This window comes from Ambystoma mexicanum, chromosome 11, assembly GCF_040938575.1.
Source record: "Ambystoma mexicanum isolate Mex_15411 chromosome 11, UKY_AmexF1_1, whole genome shotgun sequence".
In the NCBI taxonomy this organism is placed as follows: domain Eukaryota; kingdom Metazoa; phylum Chordata; class Amphibia; order Caudata; family Ambystomatidae; genus Ambystoma; species Ambystoma mexicanum.
Window position 1 is genome coordinate 101,755,605 of NC_090934.1, and position 20,687 is coordinate 101,776,291.

A 20,687-nucleotide genomic window follows, 5' to 3' on the forward strand; every position below is an offset into this window, starting at 1 on the left:
CCAAACGTAAGACCTGAAGTAGTCGACGGGCCAGGCACACGCCAACATTTCTTTCTCCACGGTGGAGTAATTCTTCACTGCTGGCGACAGAGCCTTGGATGCAAAAGCCACAATGTTTTCAGTGTCGGCCTTTCTCTGGGTCAGGGTGGCCCCCAGTCCGTATGCGCTGGCATCCGTAGTGATGCAGGTGTCCCATTCGGGGTTGAAGGGCTTTAGGCACGGTGCGTGCAGAATTCTGTGTTTGATTTCAGAGAAGGCCCCGTCTTGCTCTGGGCCCCAAGAGTAGGTTGCCCCTTTCTTCAAGAGATCCCTCATGGAGGACGTGGTTTCGGAGAACCTAGGGACGAACTTCGCATAGTACTCTGCTAGGCCCAGGAAAAAGCGGAGTTCCTCTCTAGACTTCGGAGCTGGGGCATCTGCTATGGCCTCCATCAGGTTTTTCTTGGGGCTCACTCCATCGCTCGAGATGCAGTACCCTAGGTATTCTACTTTCCTGACTTAGAAGACACATTTCTCGTGGCGAAGATGAACTCCTGCTTCCTGAAGCTTGCTTAGGACTACCTTGAGGGGCTGGTCATGAGTCTCGTTGTCTCTGGCATATACGAGGATGTTGTCCTGAAAGAATGAAACATTTGTGAGGTCCTTGAGAAGGGCATTCATCATCCTTTGGAATGCTGACGCTGCCGAGGACAGCCCAAACGGCATGCGGGTGTATTGAAAGGTGCCGAATGGAGTGATGAATGCCGTTAGGGGGCGCTAAGACTGCAACGGAATTTGGTGATAGGCATCACGCATGTCAAGCTTTAAAAAAATGGTTGCTTCCTTTATCATCAAGACAATGTCGTTGATACTGGGGAGTGGGAAGCTATCGGTAACGACCTCTAGGTTTAGACTCCGCAAGTCGATGCATATTCTGAGGTCGCTGCTGGATTTCTTCTTGACTAGAACCACCGGACTCAGCCACTCTGAGGATTCCACGGTCTCAATGGTCCCTTCTTCGACCATCTTCCGGAGATGGGCCTCTAACGCCGGTCTTGCTGCGGCCGGCACCGGTCTAACTTTGTGTTTCACAGGCACAGCATTTGGTTTCAACCGAATCTTGGGAACAAAGTCTCTCACATTCCCCGGTTTTTCGTAAAACAGGCTTGGGAACATCTCCTTGAAGTTTAGCGCTGCTCCTGAGGAGACCATGAGTACCTGTTCCGGAGTGCTGGGGTCTAGTTTGATGCAGAGTCTGTGTTGATCGTCCCACCTGAGCACGGCCGGCCCTCTGGTTGAGAAGTACACTTTGGAGTTGGTAGACCTCCCTTTGAATTCAATTTGGGCCCTGATGTAGCGGGTAGGTCGACGGTTGCACCACCGAACACCGTCGGTTTTTGTCGGGTCGATCTGATCTCCACTTTGTCCTTCCCCATCATCTCCTTGTATGTGTCTAACCGAAGGATGGTGAGGTCTGAACCAGAGTGCGCCATGACGCGTGTTTCCATGCCGTCGACTTTAATGATGCAGTGGGGCTTTTCCCTCCTGACGTGAAGAGCGTTGACCATGACGACCATCGGTCTGTCCTGTGGCTCGTCCTCGTCGCTTGAAGCACGGTCGCCATCAACGCGGGAAACGGTCTTTTCCCGCCACGTGCATGCAGGAGCCACGTGACCAATGCGCCCACACTTCGAGCATTCCTTGTTTCTGGCGGGGCAGTCGCGATCATTCGCCATGTGTTTGTAGCATTTGGGAAAATCCCTTTGCTTGGGGCCCTTTTCTCTGGGGCTGTCGCGGGACTGCTTGTCTCTGCGCCCTCTCCATTGTAGCGCCATCAACTCGGGTGCGGGTGAATGACTTCCCGCCTCCTTGCGCCTACTGGAGGTTTCTTCTTCCGCCCAGGCGATTTGGATAGCCTTGTCGGAGGTTACTTCCTTTTCTTGTATGAGCTTGTCTTGTACTTCCTTAGAGTTGGTGTGGACGACCAGCATGTCACAGATGACCTGTTCCGTGTTTTCACCGAAAGCGCATAAGGACGCCAGCTCCCTCATCCGGGTGATGTAGTCGTCCACAGGTTCGCTCCCTTCTTGTTTGCGGGTGTAGAACCTCAGCCTGTGTAAGACTATGTTCTCCTTGTTGGTGAATCAATTTACAATGCGACAGATCGCCTCTTTGTAGATGTTGTCGTCGTCGTCGTCTCCACTGGTATAGCTGTCAAGCTGGCAAAAATGCGCTACCCTTCGACTCCCATTGCGTTCACCAGCATCGCCTTCTTCCTGGCAGGGGCGTAACCTATGCCGCCTACAGCCTCATGGTACGTAGAGAAGAGTGGCTCCCACTGCATCCACGGAATTGCCAGGGTCCCGGGTGAGGGGAGAAACGCCGGGGGCGGTGTGGCGCCTTGCATGGTGGGCCGTGGGTATTCAGATATCCTCGTCGCCAGTTATGTTGTGGCCTCTAAGGACGACAGGATGCCAAAGTAGTTGCAACTGCTTTTATTCAACAACAGAACGCGGGATTGCAATTGTCCAAGGGTGGGACGGGGCAGGTACTCACAGTCTTGGCTGGGCTCTCCAGTCAACCACACTGGAAGCGGGGTGTGCAAATGTACTGCACGCGGTGTACTTCGAGGGCCCCCAGGAGGCCTCCTATGGCATTGGACTTACACCCTGGAAGTGAGCTGGTATTGACTTGGGCCTTCAGTCACGTTGGCTCCTCATATGGAGCAGCGCTGTCCAGACCGAATTGTCTGGCGCTCCACCAGCTTCACACTGGCGCCAAAAGTCCCCGCTAGCGGAGCGCGAGTCCGCGAGATCACATTGGGCCGAGATCTCACGAGACTGCGCTCCCGCGATCACGTGATGTCCCCACAGAGGGGCCAAAAAATAATTTTGGGAAAGGGTTCTGTCGGAAAAGTGGATGGCCTTCATAGAGTAAGTACTGTTACAAGGAAAAGTAATGGTAGGCATGATGAAGATTAATGGCAAGTAATCAGAGATTTCTGCACAGTGCCGCACCTCTCACACAACACAAGGCTGCACAGTGATTTTCCTTTCATGTTCTCAGCGTTGCACAGTGCTGGCCGGCTTCCATGCTGCACAGAGCTTGTCCTCTCACACTTTCCAGGCTACATAGAACCGGCCACGCACAATGTGCCATAGCACAAAGTGCTGGTCAAGGTCAGCCTGGGACAAAAGAGTAGCCCACATCTGCAACCCACAATTCTTCAATTTTCGTGAAAAGTGAAGCACATGGTGATGGTGGAGCATTTTTGCAACTAATTGTCACAACTGTTCTATTTTAAAGCACATTGGGTCATTAACAAAGGGTAAAGCGCCCAGATGCCCGGTACATTAATTCATCATCTTGGCCCACAGAACCAGACTACACCATCCAACCGGGCGGGCTCATCAGGTGTTGACCTATCGGCCTTCCCAAGCCTGATGCTACAGCTGACCCTTCCAAAGGGCACAGTGGTGCCTACTGTTGGTTGCCCAAGCTGAAAGAAGGGGGGTATACCATCCTAAGGGCTAAACATTGGTATGTGAGAGGCATATATAATGATCCTCAGTGATTGAATATTCTTGAAAATGTCTCAACTGCCACCGACACTATGGAATTCGACAAGTACGGTTGAGCATGCAACATGTGGTTCATGCTCAGTGTGCCCATTTACCTCTAGGTCCACCACACTAGAACTTAGCCTTCGCACTGTATGGAAGTAAGTCTCTTCCACAAATTGCAACACAAGTAACGTGATCTACATTATCACCTGTCCATGTAACCTTAAATACATTGGGATGACAGCCAGACCAATCAAGAAAAGAATACAAGAACACCAATCTTGCATATGGACCAGAAAACCTAATGCTCAATTGGTCAAACACTTTTCCCAAAAACACATAAGGAGAACAACCTTATCTCATCCATTGTCGAGAAGGTATCTATACCACCTAGAGGGGGAAACATACATTCCTTGATACTAAAAAGAGAACATAGGTGGATTTTTAGATTGAAAATCGATCGTCAAGCATTGAATGAACCAATCAACTGGCAAAGCCTTACGACCCTGGATTGATACATCATATGTCCGACTTTCATGGCAGTTACAGTAGTGACTACAAGCCAGTCAGTTATGGTTCACTACTTATTCCTGACACCCTACAATACAGGTTCTATGTAACCAGCTAGATATCTTTAATGCGATCTTCATGCCACTACCCATGCGCTACTTCGTAGCCTAGATCACTATACCGCCAGTTGGCTATAGGTATGTGAACTAGAACAAGGTGAATTAAGAAGTGGGCAGAATCTGTGAACTGTAAAGTACTAAAACATGCACGGCTTTAACCTGAAGAATGTCCCCATGCATATCTGGATTACATGCACACTCTCAGCTTGGAGCCCACTTTCTCAGTGGTGCGCGATTCGTTAGACCTGCATTCTTATTAGTTGGACTTAATCATGGATTTTACCAGCAATATATCCATCATATCCAAAAACACATCACGTAGGTGCTTAACTAGGCATGAGGTGAATTTAGGAGCGGGCACATTTTGAGCATTATCAAGCACCTAAATGCATAAAGTTATAGCCAATGTACTCCCTAAATTGTCCATTTTATTTGTAAAAAGGAACAACACTCAATTGTACTGCACAACCATCCCGTAGTTGGAGTTTTCCACCCATCTGCAATACATCATTAGCAGATGTGGCCACTCCAAGATGGTGGCCTGCATAGCCCGCTACCCCGAGCCACGCATGCTTTGTATTTGGCTCCCATGACATTGGGAAGCCTTAATACAAACACGGTCCCGCTGCGGCATTTCATACGCTGATTCGATCACAAAGATGGGTGAGAGATATACAGCAGCTTTGCTGTTTCAGGGGTAAGCACTTTCCTTTTGCCAGAACAGCTCAGAGACCCTACGCATATCCTTTACTGACATAAAACAAGAAGGACGATCATGGGCACTGTTGCTGTGATAGCGTTAACTTTTGGCCAGCCGCCATGTTTCCTTGTGTATATGACTGTGGTTCCGCTTTGCTAGAAGCCATGGACCTGCACAGACAATGGTGCAATGCCACGTTTCTTTATAAGTGACCATATTCATATTGTAGATCTAGCCTAAGGGGTTAAAATTATGAGGGGTGTGCCCGCAAGGCATCTCATTTACTATTCCAATTATGCCCTTCAACCTGGAAATGGGTCCACACCTACATCAGCCACTAATTGTCAATTGATTTTTGGATACCTCATGGTTCCAAGGTATGCAAATTAACCAATAGATAGTGAATGTCACTACTTGAGACACCTTTTTAACTCTTTACAGGTGACATGTATGGAAATACACTCCTGTTAAATTCCAACACATTAATAGTGATACTGTTCCCTGTCATTTTCAACAGGGTTAGTCTGAATGCCTCCGCCTACCCAGTTTCGCGGTGAGATCTTTCCATATATCACATGCTGTGAATATTTCTTGAGTTCAAGTTATTTGGGTACTGTATACATGCAGATGACACTCGCCACCAACTAAGAAGATAGTCCTGAAGAAGGTGTGTTGGGTGTCCTGACCCACGTTTGGACTATTAAGCTGCAACATTTGGTGCTGTGGGCTTAGAAAATCCAAGATGGCGGAAAAGCCCACATTTGCGCCAGAATCCTAGAGAACCGTGCAGTTTTGCGCACAGCAAAGTGGTCCCCTGAGCTGCCACCCACAAGTGCAAGCATGATGGGCCAGGAGTGCCATGAGTGAAATGTGTGCCAAAGGAAAAACAGCAGTGCCGGTTGGCTAAAAAAAGCGCTTTAAAATCACCTTTGTTTCCCTGAATGCAAGCTCAAAATGCCTATTTTAAACATCACAAGATATTCAAAAATCTCAATGAACACCAGCAGACATTTGGCAGAATGTATTCTTGTGTGCATACAAAATCTGGAAAGATGAAGAGCCCAAAACAATGTTTATAACAAAACTGGCTGAACTGTGGATGTCAGCAGCTTAAGTTAAATGGACAGAAAGCCACTAAAATAGAAATGTTTAAAATAAATGAGTGACCTACTTTTGAGTGTAACATAGGTTGCAACTGTTAAATGTCATAGTTTTGAACTTAGAATCAGCATTCTAGCTGCATGTGCAAACATTGTGAGTTTGATTTGAATGAAGAAAAACTGGGAACAAAAGTGACATTTAGCTGAAGCCTGGCTTAATGAAACTGGATTCTGCCTGACAACTACCCCCGACAGGAGAGGGAATTCAGCAGCTGTGTTCCCAGGCCTGGCTGCATCCTGCTGCCCCTGCCAAATGGAGATGACACCTCTCTGATTGAATTAGGGGAGTGGCACCTGGGGACTACAGGAAACTAAACAAAGCACTGTCCCTGGCTCAGGCAAATGTTATATTAGGGGGGTCGTAAAATGGCTTCCTCTTGCGAGAAACTGGGAGGGGCAGTGCCTGTGAGAGCAAGCTGAGCTTGGGGGAAGTGGATAAACCAGAAATTCCACCATGTGCTTTGGAAAACCACACCCCTTTGGGGCCAGAGCATGATTTTAAAAAGATGGATAATACATAGTGCAGACTTGTAAAAATTATATAAACAACATCATCATTCTTGTGATTTTTCTGTGCACATTTTAAGAGGTGTTAGGACCCTGTGCTATGTTCTTGGTGATACTAGCAGAAAAAAGGTTGTTACTCCAAATGTATGCATGTTAAAAATCTGACACTTTATCATCTGAAACCCATATCCCTGGTGCACAAATGTGTAAAATCTGGAAAGGTTTAGAGGTTGTTATCTGGATGAAAAGGGGACAATTCTGTCATAAGTGGACACGACATCATACAAAGACATGGATCGGATGGTTTGGTGCTACAGAAAATATGTTAACTGGACCGATAATATTAGAAAAATGGTACATAGATAAATATGTATTTGGATCAGAAATAGATTTGTGTGCAATTTGACAAGGGGAGGATCCTCTGACCATAAACCTACCTCATCACTCTGACTCACAACCTAGTTCCCCCAATCAAGGAAGAGAGGAGGAACTGGCCAATGATAAGTTGAGAGGGTTGGGCATGCAGAATGAGCCGACCCACCCACTTTCTAAACACATAAAAAGAGCCACTGGAACCCAGGTAGGGACATTCACTTTCCACTTTCTTGCGGGACGCTTTGCCGGGAGACTCCAGACTTCAGATCCAGAACGCCAGGGATCCAGAACTTTACTTCAGAACTTGTAGCAGAGAGGCTAACCCACAAGCTGAGTTCTCTTCAGCAGGCCTCAAAATAATTATTTGCAAACTATTCAACCGCCGGGCTGTGCGGTTTGCTGCTTGCTAAGAATCCACTTGATCCAGACCCGCAGAACCAGAGACCGCTGTATCCAGAACCGCTAGCAGAACCGATAACAGAACCGGAGACCCAGAGACCAGATCGCTGTGAAGAACCGCTAGCAGAAGTCCAGCCAATCCTGACTCGTTCGGTGACGAAGCTGCATTCCTGTCCAAAATCTAATGTGAGTACCCAGCTAGCACTGTGCCAAAACCAATCTCTTAGTTTAAAATAATCTAATCCAAACTATTTTAGCCTATTAGAACTGCCTCCTAAAATCGTGTCATTCTGTCATCCTTAAACCTGAAAACTGTCATCTGTCATTCTGAGCTTTAAAATTGCAAATCCGAAAAACTACCTTTACTAAATCGGCCGTATCTCTGGAACTTTCATCTTAAAGCTAAGATTCTAGGCTTTCCAACAAACCTAGAACCGACTTCCTACTCCTTATAGTGTCTCCGTAATTGCGCTCGACGCACGCGACTAAATTGCCGCGATTTGACATTTTGCTTAATTTCAGCCACGTGTAAAAATATTTGTCCTTGCTTTCCTTGCTAAAATTCGTGTGCAACCTGACAATCATTCATAGAGCATTGCTAAAGTGATCCTGAATTAATTTAAGTATCTCTCACTCACCCTGAACCTCCTATAGGGAATTAAAAGCAATTTGAGGATATTTTTCACTTCATTGCCACCACATTTAAAAGGATTTTGCCTGTGTTTAAAACTCCTACCTGCTTTCCTCTAAGCTTGCTAGGTGGGAACTGAATTATATTTGATTGCATTCCTGAGAACTGTATGCTTTCCTCCCATCTCTTTACCTTGCATAGAGGGAGGGGGTGGGGGGTGAATTGTCAAAGAAAAGTGATTACTTTGTCTTTTGTTGAAGTCATATCAAGTTTATTTTCTGTACTGCATTTTCATTCATCATTGCATTGTCCTTGAAGCCATAAAAGCATTCTCAGCTACTTTATCCTTTCTATATCACTTCTAAGCCATCAAAAAGAGTGTACCACTGTAACATTATCCATTGTTGATCACTATCATCTTCACAAGTGTGCTATCAAACATTAATTTATTATAAAAGTGTGATATATCTATATATTGTTTAATTTTCAAATAAACCTTTTAATTTGCAAAACAAACCTACTTCTTGGCTCAGTGGGGTCAGGGGGATTCTAAGAGAGGGGTGTTATATAAGGGTTGTCCTCCAGAGTAAACGAACTGGACATAAAAATATATCAATAAGGGTTTCCCTCAGCATCCCAGACTAGGCATTGACTTAGCTGTAGTGTTGAATTGAATCCGCTTACAAAGTGGGGGCTCGTAGCCGGAGATTCTGGATTAGATTTACCACTTGTGCAGCTTAATACAGTGTGCCAACTGACCGGATACACATATCCGGTTAGATCACCACGCTGTTTTACACTGTGAAAGCACTCCTCAAAGGAACGCTCTAAGGAAACGGTCTGTTTTGCAAAATAAAATACAAACTTCCGTAAGTCAGGAAGGAACTCAAATTCCAGAATGACGACACTGGTAGACATCAAAATAGCCAGAGAGCACTTCTTACATAAGCTATTTGTGAGAGGTGAATGGACTGAGCAGGGCCAGGATGTGTGGTTGCAGGCAATCACACAACAGGTCACTGCAACTGGGTTAGATATCTGGAGAGATCAGGGTCCCTTACATGTGGTCCTGAGTGAACTATACATGGCTCCTAAAGCTAAAGATGAACACGACAAGATGGTTAGGATAGCGGCATATTTGTATCTATATATGGGAGCCATGCAGGACAAATGTGCTGAAGGCCAAGATCTGGCAAGTAGGCAACTGTTGGCATTAGAGAAGGCCCAATCTGACCTGGTCTCTTATGAGCAGAGGCTGCAGAGGAGCCAGGAGTCAGAAAATGATAGTAGGCAGTATATCATTAAAATAAAAGAGGACATGGATATACTGCAACAGGAAAAGACAGACCAGGATACCAGAATTCTGGCTTTGCAGAAGGAGCACCAAGACAGTTTGGACTCCTTACTGCAGAGCCAGAAAAAGCTGGAGCAACAGATCAATTTCAACAGGGCATGCACAGAGCAGGTAGCCACCCTGCAAATCCAACTAGACAGAGAGAAAGAGGAAGGCAATAAATTGATTTTCTAAGACCTGGATACCCAGGCAGAGTTTGATGAAGAACGCCAGAAAGCTGGTGCCTTTCAAAGGCAGAGGGACGACCTGGCGTCACAAATGGAGGCTCTTGGTCAGGAAAGGGATACCTTAGGCCAGGAAGTCTGCCATTTAAAAAGAAAAATTGAAGAAAATCACTTGGCCCCCCAGGGGCTGGGTGACCTCCAAAAAGAGCATCAGGGCTTGCTAGATCACACCAGGAGGGTGGAGGAGGCTCTGGCAAGAAAGGAGCAGGCCAGTAGGGATGGGACTCAGGAGGTAGCCCTCCTGCAGCAGAGACTGGCCCAGTACTCCAGGACCAATCAGGAGGCACAGAGAGAAAATTAGGCTCTCTGTCAGCACAATGATAGGCTCCAGCAACAGTTTGCCATGCAGGAGAGACTGATAGAGTCTAGTAAGGCCTTAACTGAGGAACTGAAAGCGCAGGCTCTGGCATTGCAACAGGGAGCAGGGGCTGACAGAGATGAAGTTCGGTGGGAAAGGGAAACACCTGAGCATAACCTCAGAAGCCCTAGTACCAGAGGCCTTCATCTCTCTCAGTCCCTGGACTCTGCCACCCCCATGTCCCCTGGCGCGCATGAGCACAGGGCCACAGGATTGGCAGATTACTATCCAGCCAAAAGTATGGGGCTCATAGGCCAGTACCACCCAGGAATGGATGGGCACCTAAGTACAGTGCAATTTAGTGGGGAACCCCAGGAAATTAGGCCCCCTAAGGGCATTCTAAAAACCTCTGCCCAGTTAGGTCGCTGGGGGTGGGGTACCCATCAAATCCTGGTAGCAAGGAGGGATCTGAAGACTCCTCTGAGCATCACAGGACACAGGAGACCAGGTCCCCACATTCTGCCAGCTATTCCAAGGCTTGCAGAATCTGGGAAAACCTGGAAGATCAGACGGGCACCTCTGGTAGCAGTGCTTCTGAATCAGAGGATGAATAATGGACCAGGGTTACCCGAACCAAAAAGGCCAATAAGGTGAAAAGGGCCTTGCTTAAGGACCCCTTAAAACAGATTAAGGCAATCAGGAGTGCCATCACGCCTTATCATAAGAACGCCAAGTATTCTGTTTGGGAACACTTGGAGCTCTATGAGCAAATGATGGAGACTTTCCATTTGAAGGACAGTAGTAGCTGCATCCAGTACGTCAAATGGACATTCTCCCCTGAATACTCCAGTTTCTTTGCGGGGCTGGAGGACCAAAACCATTCAAGATGGTCCACCTATAAGGCGGCCATCTTGAAACATTTTTCTGTTCACAGAAATCCTCAAGAGGCTCGCAAGGCAGCCTACAATTTGCAATGTGGGGAGGATCAGGCCCCACAAGAATTCGTGCAAGAATTGAAGCGTGCCTTTGCGCAGACCACCAGAAGGGTGCGCACGGACAGCAGAGAATTCATCAACACATTTTTCCATGCTCTTCCCAAGTACATAATGACCCAGCTCGTGAGAGATTTTCACGAGAAAAGATCTTTAGACTGGGTCATTGAGCAAGCCACCCGGATCTATGAGGTGCAGAAGCCCATAGAAAATACAAGTAATGCGCAGAAAACCCCCAAAACCAACAGCACCCCTGCTGCTGCCAAGGTGGCGGAGGTAAAGGTTGCCCCTGTTTTAGATTTGAGATGGGGGACCTAAAAACCTGCCTGCACCAAATAGTTCACAGCCCAGAAGGCCCTCGGGCCAGTCACAGACAGGGAGTCAAGGAGGTAGTCCCACAAATGGGGTCCCTCGCTCCCCTGATGATGTAAGTCCCCGCTACAAGGGAAACCGACCCATCCTGGGTTATGTGTGGACTCCTCCAGCCCAAGGGTGGGGGATCCAGCCAAGCGCCTAACCCGGGGAACTTCCCTCCTAACTTCCCACAGGAGGGCAGAAATTCACCAAACCCTGGGCTGAACTTTTTCCCCAGGTATCCACAAGGTTTCCAGCCCCAAAATCCATCCTTCTTTCCCCAATTCCCTGAGCCCAGACCACCTAATCCGGCAGAGGGGAGGCCAAGGGTGGAGGGGTACCCAAATCTTCCCAACCCGGGGTATTACCAGAGAAGGGATAGCTACCCTTCCCGGGATCAGCCCAGGGGAGAAGATAGAGCCTTGTATCAGCCTGAGCGGGTTTCCCAGTTAGAGCGCCAGGTTCAGAACATGGCACAGGATTTGGGCCGCATGCTGAGGGCCCAACAGAACCCTCAGATGGGCATGCTGGGACAGAATGACCCAAACTCCGGACCTAGTGCTCCAGAACAATGACGGGGGCAGCACCCCGATAACCCACCGGTTCTCAGGCAGGAGGCACAAGGGGAAGGGGGGTGTAAAGCCTTGGAGTAAGCTTCCTTCCCAACTTGTAAACAGCCCCTGGAAAACCAGGAACCGGAAACAAAATTTGCTACCCCTGAAAGTCTGCCACCCAAGGAACAGAGGGGAGGTAGGAAAAACAAAGTACCCAAACAGACCCATTTTGTGGAGGAGGTACAGGTCTTCCAATTTGAGGGAGAGGAATCCTCAGAGGATCCTGGGAAAAGGATCTTCTCCTTCAGAGATGGGGGAACTCCTCCCAAGGAAAAATGGGTCCCAAGAGATTCCAATCCAGACTGGGTGGATGTGGGGATTGAGCTGTCGCCGCCCATCATCCTATCCCAGAACCAACAAAACCAAACTTCCATGGGTCAAACTCATCCTGGTGACTGCCTCCAAAAAGGCAGGGGCAGCCCAGAACCGGAACCAGGGGAACCTAAAACCGAATCAACAGACTGGGTAGATGTGGGGATTGAGCTGTCGCCGCCCATCATTCTATCCCAGAACCAACAATACCAAAATCCCATGGGTCAAACCCATCCTGATGACTGCCTCCAAAAAGGGGGGGGCGGCCCAGAACCCAAAACCATTTCCAGTTGCCAACTTTTTCTTTCAGATTCCACAGGCTCTTCACAGAATTCTGCCCAAATCTCTTCTCTCGCCATGTCCAAAACCAGAAAGTTAGCCCACCAGTTGTCCAAAAATGTGCATTATCTGTGCCCCCTTGAGGAGAAGGAGGGAAGATATTATGCCCCGGTACAAGTACAGGGGCAGGGTACAATCTTGGCGCTGGTGGACACTGGATCTCAAGCCACCCTTCTGTCCAGAAGGGCCTTTGATTAACTGAATTCAGGTAGGGGGGAGAAGTACCAAATTCTCCTCACCTCTCTTCCTGGACAACTTCAGAACCTTGACGGGAAGGAAATTCCCGTCGAGGGGACTGCAGAGTTGGACATTAAAATTGGGCGACACAAGGTGAAACACCCGGTCATAGTAGTAACTCCAGAGGGCACCCCTTGTTTACTAGGGAATGACCTCCTGAGAAGGTTGTCAGCCCTAATAGATTGTGTAAACAAGGTCATCTGGACCCAGACTAGCCGACCAATAAAATTAAAACAGAGTGTCAACCATGTTAGTTTAAATTGCATCTACCACATGGTTGAACAAAAATCTGACCAAGTAGAATTTCGCTTCCAGAACAACCAAATTCCAGACGTGACAGTAATAGCAGTAAGACAACAGACTGGTGATGGGGGGTCCTCTCTATTTCTGAAAATCAACCTTCCTTCCAGTTTAAGGTGGTATTCCACACTGGAAGGAAATACTCTTAAATTCTTTACCAATCCACAATCAGACACTCCCACTCCTATAGTCCAGAAAGATGTGAAATCAGCTCAGAACCTGGCCGATATTCAGCAAATTGGAGAGCAGTCGTTCATCCCTGTTCAGTTAAATGGTGGGAAGGACTCTGTTCTCGCTCGAGTGTGTGTGAACAACGTTAAGAGCTTCATCAGCGAAGCCATGTTCCGCCAACACACAAAAGATCCAGCCATTCCCACATTCAAACTGATAGACAAATGGGAAATGGACCTGGAAGCACCCAATTCCAAACATCTCCTGCCAAGCAGGTGTATGCTCAAAATCTCCATTGGCAACAAGAGCATAATCCATAATTGTTGGGTCGTGCGAGACGTCACTGTCACCTTTTACTTAGGCAGTGACATTCTCAATCCCTTTGCCATTAGTTTGGACCTAATAAACTTCAAAGCTTGGTCCCGATTAGCGGATAATCCCATGGGCTTTGATGATCCAGAAAAAGCATTTAGGTCAGCTCAATTGCTACCTTATGCAGTTGAAATTCAGCTTAAAGAGGAAGTCACCATCCCAGAAAGGACCTGACAATTCTCCCTTGAAGTGAAAGTTAAAAAGGACAAAAATTGAAAAACCCTGATGCTTATATTCATCTAAATGCTTCTCTCCAACAGCAAGTGTTGGGGGTAAACCCAACACCATTAGTCAACATAGAACATGACACCATTCCAATAGATGTGGATAACAGCGACTTAAAGAGTATTACTCTAGCCGCAGGCACCATTATTGGAATGGCGGTTGATGACCGACATTTCTCCATTGATTTAGGAAATGAACTGTTAGGACCAATCCCCAAGGACTGTTTTGACAGTGACAGTGAGGACAATACAACATCAGACAGGATTTTCACCCGGCATGGGGGGAACTTCCTGGTGTACACTTCTTGCCCTTACGGTAAGGAAGATGTGACTTGTAACTTCAGAGGGGATGAGGTGAATTTCCAGGTCCACGAGGGCTGCCTTTCCCACCTAAAGCCTCCGGTCCAAATCAGCACTCTGACCAGGGACTTCTCCACCCAGCTGGAGGAGGCCGCTGAGATAGCAAAACCAGAAGTCTTTCCAGGCTTCAGGCAGATGGTGGAAGAGAGAGTCAACCTAGCTGATGCCTGTGTGACTCTGGAACAGAAGCAAAAGTTGAAACAAGTTTTCTTGGATTTCCAAGATCTCTTTGCGGTAGACTCATATAACTGTGGTCGCACCGACATCCACACAACAACAATTCCCACAGACCCTGGCATGACTCCAGTGTTTGTGAAGCAATATCGCTTGCCTCTCGCATCCATGGAGTCCCTTACCGAAATAATTAAGAACCTTGAGTCCCGGGGAATAATCCGTCCAGTCCACAGCACTTTCAATAATCCGGTGCTGGGAAAATTGAAGCCAAACCGCCAGTGGAGACTCTGCGCCGACCTTAGGGAGCTCAACAAACGGGTCCATACTTCCCGATCGCCTCTGCCCTACATTGACCAAGGGCTGGCCCAGATCCAGGGGTCACAGGTATTCACAGCAATAGACCTGACCAATGGATACTGGACCGTGCCTGTCAGTAGGGAGGACCAATACAAACTGGCTTTTACCTTTGGGGGCCAGCAGTACACATGGACCCGGACTCCCTTCGGATACCTCAACTCTGGCAATGAATTCAACATTTTCCTACATAAGGCCATGCCCGACCTGGGTGCGAGTGGTAACCTGGCTTATGTAGATGATGTCCTCATCAAAAGTTCATTTGTGGAAGAACACATAGCGGAGATCCGTTATGTTCTGACACAGTTGAGGCCCGCCGGAGCAAAACTTTCCTTTCAGAAAGCACAGTGGTGTAGAACCCGTGTTAATTTCTTGGGGCATGAGATTACTCCTCAGGGTCTCTGTCCCCAGGAAAAGAAAGTGGAAGCACTTCAGAAACTGAAAGACCCCACAACTCTGCGGGAACTAAGGAGCCTCCTTGGACTGACTAATTACAGCAGAAAGTTCATTGAGGGCTACGCAGACATCACTAGACCCCTGATTCATCTCCTGAAGGGGGGGGTCAAGTGGGAATGGGGTCCAGAACAAGACGAGGCAGTAAGACAACTCAAAAGAAGCCTCTCACAAGAGCCCTGCCTAGCTTACCCTGTCAGAAACAAGGAGTTCTTCCTGGAGACATGGTTCTCTAATACGTGCTTGATGTCAGTATTATACCAAAAGCATGATAAGGTCAATAAAGTAATCTCCTATACGAGCAAAACTTTATCCTGTGTGGAGGAAAAATTCAACGATTGTGAGAAGGCACTCCTGGCAACGGTGTGGGCATTGAAGAATTACAGTCCGTTTATCCAGGGGGAACACATCATAGTGGAGACTCCACACCAGCCTCTGCAATATCTCCAAAGTGACAGAATCCGGGCTGTAAATGTGAGTAATTCCCGAATTACTTCCTGGATTCTGTCAATGCAAGGCTTTCCTGTAGAGGTCAGATATGGCCAAAACAAGAAGAGTTCCCTCGCGCAAGGTCTGACTGACTTGCTTGATTGTGCCAGAGAAAACTGTCTCGAGGACGAAAGTCTAAAAATCAAGGACCACATGGAGGCATACCTTAATTCCCCACACAAAGTCTTTGAAGAAGACAAGTGCGAGGGAATGCCCACTGTCTATGTGGATGGATGCTCTTACCATGTTGACAACAACGGGGAAAAAGAACTCGTGGCCGGCGTAGGGAACGCATGGGTGAATGAGTCCCCAGAACCCTCCGATGGATACAAAATTGGTCCCCGAAGTAGTCAGGTGGCAGAATTGATGGCTGTGCATCAAGCCATCCTCACTGCTGTCCAACATCAACTCCACGAACTGGTCATAATGACAGATTCGGATTATGCACGGAACGGGTTCGTGGAGCACCTGGTTAATTGGAAAACCAGAGGCTTGTTATGTGCTAATAACAAACCCTTGAAACATGGGAAGTTAATCCAAAACATTGATGGTCTGGTCACCTCGAATGGGATGACCATCTACTGGAAGAAGATCAAGGGTCATTCCAAAGTAGAGGGACCAGACAAAACTGGAAATGACTTAGCTGATCAGCTGGCTAAAACTGGGGCCATCCAAGGGGATCTAATAGAGATTGAGTCCCTGTTGGGGGAAATCCAGGTCACTGCTATCACTAGGTCCAAGACAAATGCTCACAATGATCTTTCAACTGCACAATGGAGTAAGGAGACCCCTGATGCTGATTTAATTACGGCTTAAAAGGGAGATCCAACAATAGGTAAGTTTTACCAACACATTGAGGACCCTGAGAACTTTCCCCTGATGGATACTGATTACATTGGGAAGGAGGACCTTAGAGTGTTGATGAAATGTCCAAAGATGTTCCGAATCCAAGACGGCTTGTTGGTAAGGAAATCCCAAGCTGGTCATGATCAGTGGGTGGTCCCTACGTCATTCCGAAGCCTGATGTTAAGTCACGCCCATGATGCGGCCACCGCCGGTCATAGGGGGTTTCACACAACACTTGAGATCTTAAGAGAGGTTGCATACTGGCCACACATGGGGCATGACCTCAACCAATACTTGAAGGGGTGTCTGGTGTGTGCACAATTTCAGCCATCATCCCTCACACACCGTGCGCCTCTCCAAAAGAGGGGGATGACACTGCCATGGTCAGATTTGCAAATCGACTTCGTAGGCCCTGTAATTCGCTCGTCTAGAGGAAACAAGTACATGTTGACCGTTACATGCTTGTTTACCATGTGGGTGGAATGTCTCCCGGCCCCAAACTACAAGGCAGAAACAGCAGCTGCCCTGATGATTAACCACATCTTTTCCCGTTTTGGTCTACCTCAAAGGATTGAGTCAGACAGAGGTAGCCACTTCACCAGTGAAGTAATGACAAAGATGTGGGAGATACTCTGGGTAAAAGGAAGCTACACATTGCTTACAGGCCAGCTTCTTCTGGAGCAATGGAGAGATACAACCGAACCATTGTGACCATCTTAAAAAAGTTTGTGGCAGATTCTGGGCCAAGTTGGGATATCCGATTACCTCTGGTCCTAATGGCCATCAGATCTACCCCTTCATCTGCAACTAAAATGTCACCATTTGAGTTGATGACCGGACGCAAGATGGTGCTTCCCCAGCATTTGCTCTACAGGACCCTAGAGCAGGCGTTGATAAATGCCTCCACAACTCATGAGTATGTGGAGAATTTAAGGAAACACCTTCAACATGCTTTTGCCTATGCTCAGCGGAATCTAGAAAGATCAGCTGATAGCATGAAAACCCACTACAACCTGAAGACCACCAGGAAGGAATATACTGTGGGAGACCGGGTCTATCTGTACAATTTCCTAAGAAACCAGGCCAAACAGCGAATTTTTTGCCTACGTGGAAGGGACCGTTTGAAATTATAGACAAAATCTTCCCTGCAGCCTATAAGATCCACATCCCGCAAAGGTATTCTGGCGGAAGAGGAAGACAAGTGGGTACATAAAAATCAGCTAAAGTGTTGCCATCCCAGGCACACTCTGCAGCAACTGGAGGGGTCCTCTGCAATACCAGAGGGGACCGCTCCAGATTAATTCAGTTCCAACCCTAAAATATCCCACATATAGTCTCTAAAATATCATGATTCTGGTAGGAAAATATTTCCTGTTATATCTTGTTTTTTAAAACAAGACTGAAAAATGTAACCGGATGTATAAAATGTACGTGTTCGCCACACCATTAATAGTGGTGGAGAAATGTCTACGAATAGGTATTGCCGCTTTTGCTTTATCATCCTAGGAGAGATGAAACCACGGAGACTGACCAAGGAGAACGACCCGGAAACCGGGAGCAAAGATCCGAGGGGCCCGATCGATCCAACCGGATGGAGGAAAAGATGCTGAATTGTGCCATCTACGGAATTGGAAGAAGATGATGCGGACATACCAGCGCGTGGATCAAAACATCCTTTGCACCCGACTCCCCCTTGTCTAGAAATCAAAGTGCAGTCGGGCGGGGGGGGGGGGTTTGTTGGGTGTCCTGACCCACGTTTGGACTATTAAGCTGCAACATTTGGTGCTGTGGGCTTAGAAAATCCAAGATGGCGGAAAAGCCCACATTTGCGCCAGAATCCTAGAGAACCGTGCAGTTTTGCGCACAGCCATGTGGTCCCCTGACCTGCCACCCACCAGTGCAAGCATGATGGGCCAGGAGTGCCATGAGTGAAATGTGTGCCAAAGGAAAAACAGCAGTGCCGGTTGGCTAATAAAAGCGCTTTAAAATCACCTTTGTTTCCCTGAATGCCTATTTTAAACATCACAAGATATTCAAAAATCTCAATGAACACCAGCAGACATTTGGCAGAATGTGTTCTTGTGTGCATACAAAATCTGGAAAGATGAAGAGCCCAAAACAATGTTTATAACAAAACTGGCTGAGCTGTGGATGTCAGCAGCTTAAGTTAAATGGACAGAAAGCCACTAAAATCGAAATGTTTAAAATAAATGAGTGACCTACTTTTGAGTGTAAATTGTGAGTTTGATTTGAATGAAGAAAAACTGGGAACAAAAGTGACATTTAGCTGAAGCCTGGCTTAATGAAACTGGATTCTGCCTGACAACTACCCCCGACAGGAGAGGGAATTCAGCAGCTGTGTTCCCAGGCCTGGCTGCATCCTGCTGCCCCTGCAAAAGGAGATGACACCTCTCTGATTGAATTAGGGGAGTGGCACCTGGGGACTACAGGAAACTAAACAAAGCACTGTCCCTGGCTCAGGCAAATGTTATATTAGGGGAGTCGTAAAATGGCTTCTTCTTGGGAGAAACTGGGAGGGGCAGTGCCTGTGAGAGCAAGCTGAGATTGGGGGAAGCGGATAAACCAGAAATTCCACCATGTGCTTTGGAAAACCACACCCCTTTGGGGCCAGAGCATGATTTTAAAAAGATGGATAATTCATAGTGCGGACTTGTAAAAATTATATAAACAACATCATCATTCTTGTGATTTTTCTGTGCACATTTTAAGAGGTGTTAGGACCCTGTGGTATGTTCATGGGGATAGTAGCAGAAAAAAAGGTTGTTACTCCAAATGTATGCATGTTAAATATCTGACACTTTATCATCTGAAACCCATATCCCTGGTGCACATGTGTGTAAAATCTGGAAAGGTTTAAAGGTCGTTATCTGGATGAAAAGGGGAGAATTCTGTCATAAGTGGACACGACATCGTACAAAGACATGGATCGGATGGTTTGGTGCTACAGAAAATATGTTAACTGGACCTATAATATTAGAAAAATGGTACATAGATAAATATGTATTTGGATCAGAAATAGATTTGAGTGCAATTTGACAAGGGGAGGATCCTCTGACCATAAACCTACCTCATCACTCTGACTGACAACCCAGTTCCCCCAATCAAGGAAGAGAGGAGGAACTGGCCAATGATAAGTTGAGAGGGTTGGGCATGCAGAATGAGCCGACCCACCCACTTTCTAAACACATAAAAAGAGCCACTGGAACCCAGGTAGGGACATTCACTTTCCACTTTCTTGCGGGACGCTTTGCCGGGAGACTCCAGACTTCAAATCCAGAACTCCAGGGATCCAGAACTTTACTTCAGAACTTGTAGCAGAGAGGCTAACCCACAAGCTGAGTTCTCTTCAGCAGGCCTCAAAAAAATCATTTGCAAACTATTCAACCGCCGGGCTGTGCGGTTTGCTGCTTGCTAAGAATCCACTTGATCCAGACCCGCAGAACCAGAGACCGCTGTATCCGGAACCACTAGCAGAACCGATAACAGAACCGGAGACCCAGAGACCAGATCGCTGTGAAGAACCGCTAGCAGAAGTACAGCCAATCTTGACCCGATCGGTGACGAAGGCGCATTCCTGTCAAAAATCTAGTGTGAGTACCCAGCTAGCACTGTGCCAAAACCAATCTCTTTGTTTAAAATAGTCTAATCCAAACTATTTTAGCCTATTAGAACTGCCTCCTAAAATCGTGTCATTCTGTCATCCTTAAACCTGAAAACTGTCATCTGTCATTCTGAGCTTTAAAATTTCAAATCCGAAAAACTACCTTTACTAAATCGGCCGTATCTCCGGAACTTTCATCTTAAAGCTAAGATTCTAGGCTTTCCAACGAACCTAGAACCGACTTCCTACTCCTTACAGTGCCTCCGTAATTGCGCTCGACGCACGCGACTAAATTGCCGCGATTTGACATTTTGCTTAATTTCAGCCACGTGTAAAAATATTTGTCCTTGCTTTCCTTGCTGAAATTCGTGTGCAACCTGACAATCATTCATAGAGCATTCCAACAGTGATCCTGAATTAATTAAAGTATCTCTCACTCACCCTAAACCTCCTATAGGGAATTAAAAGCAATTTGAGTATATTTTTCACTTCATTGCCACCACATTTAAAAGGATTTTGCTTGTGTTTAAAACTCCTACCTGTTTTCCTCTAAGCTTGCTAGGGGGGAACTGAATTATATTTGATTGCATTCCTGAGAACGGTGTGCTTTCCTCCCATCTCTTTACCTTGCATGGAGGGGGGGGGGTGAATTGTC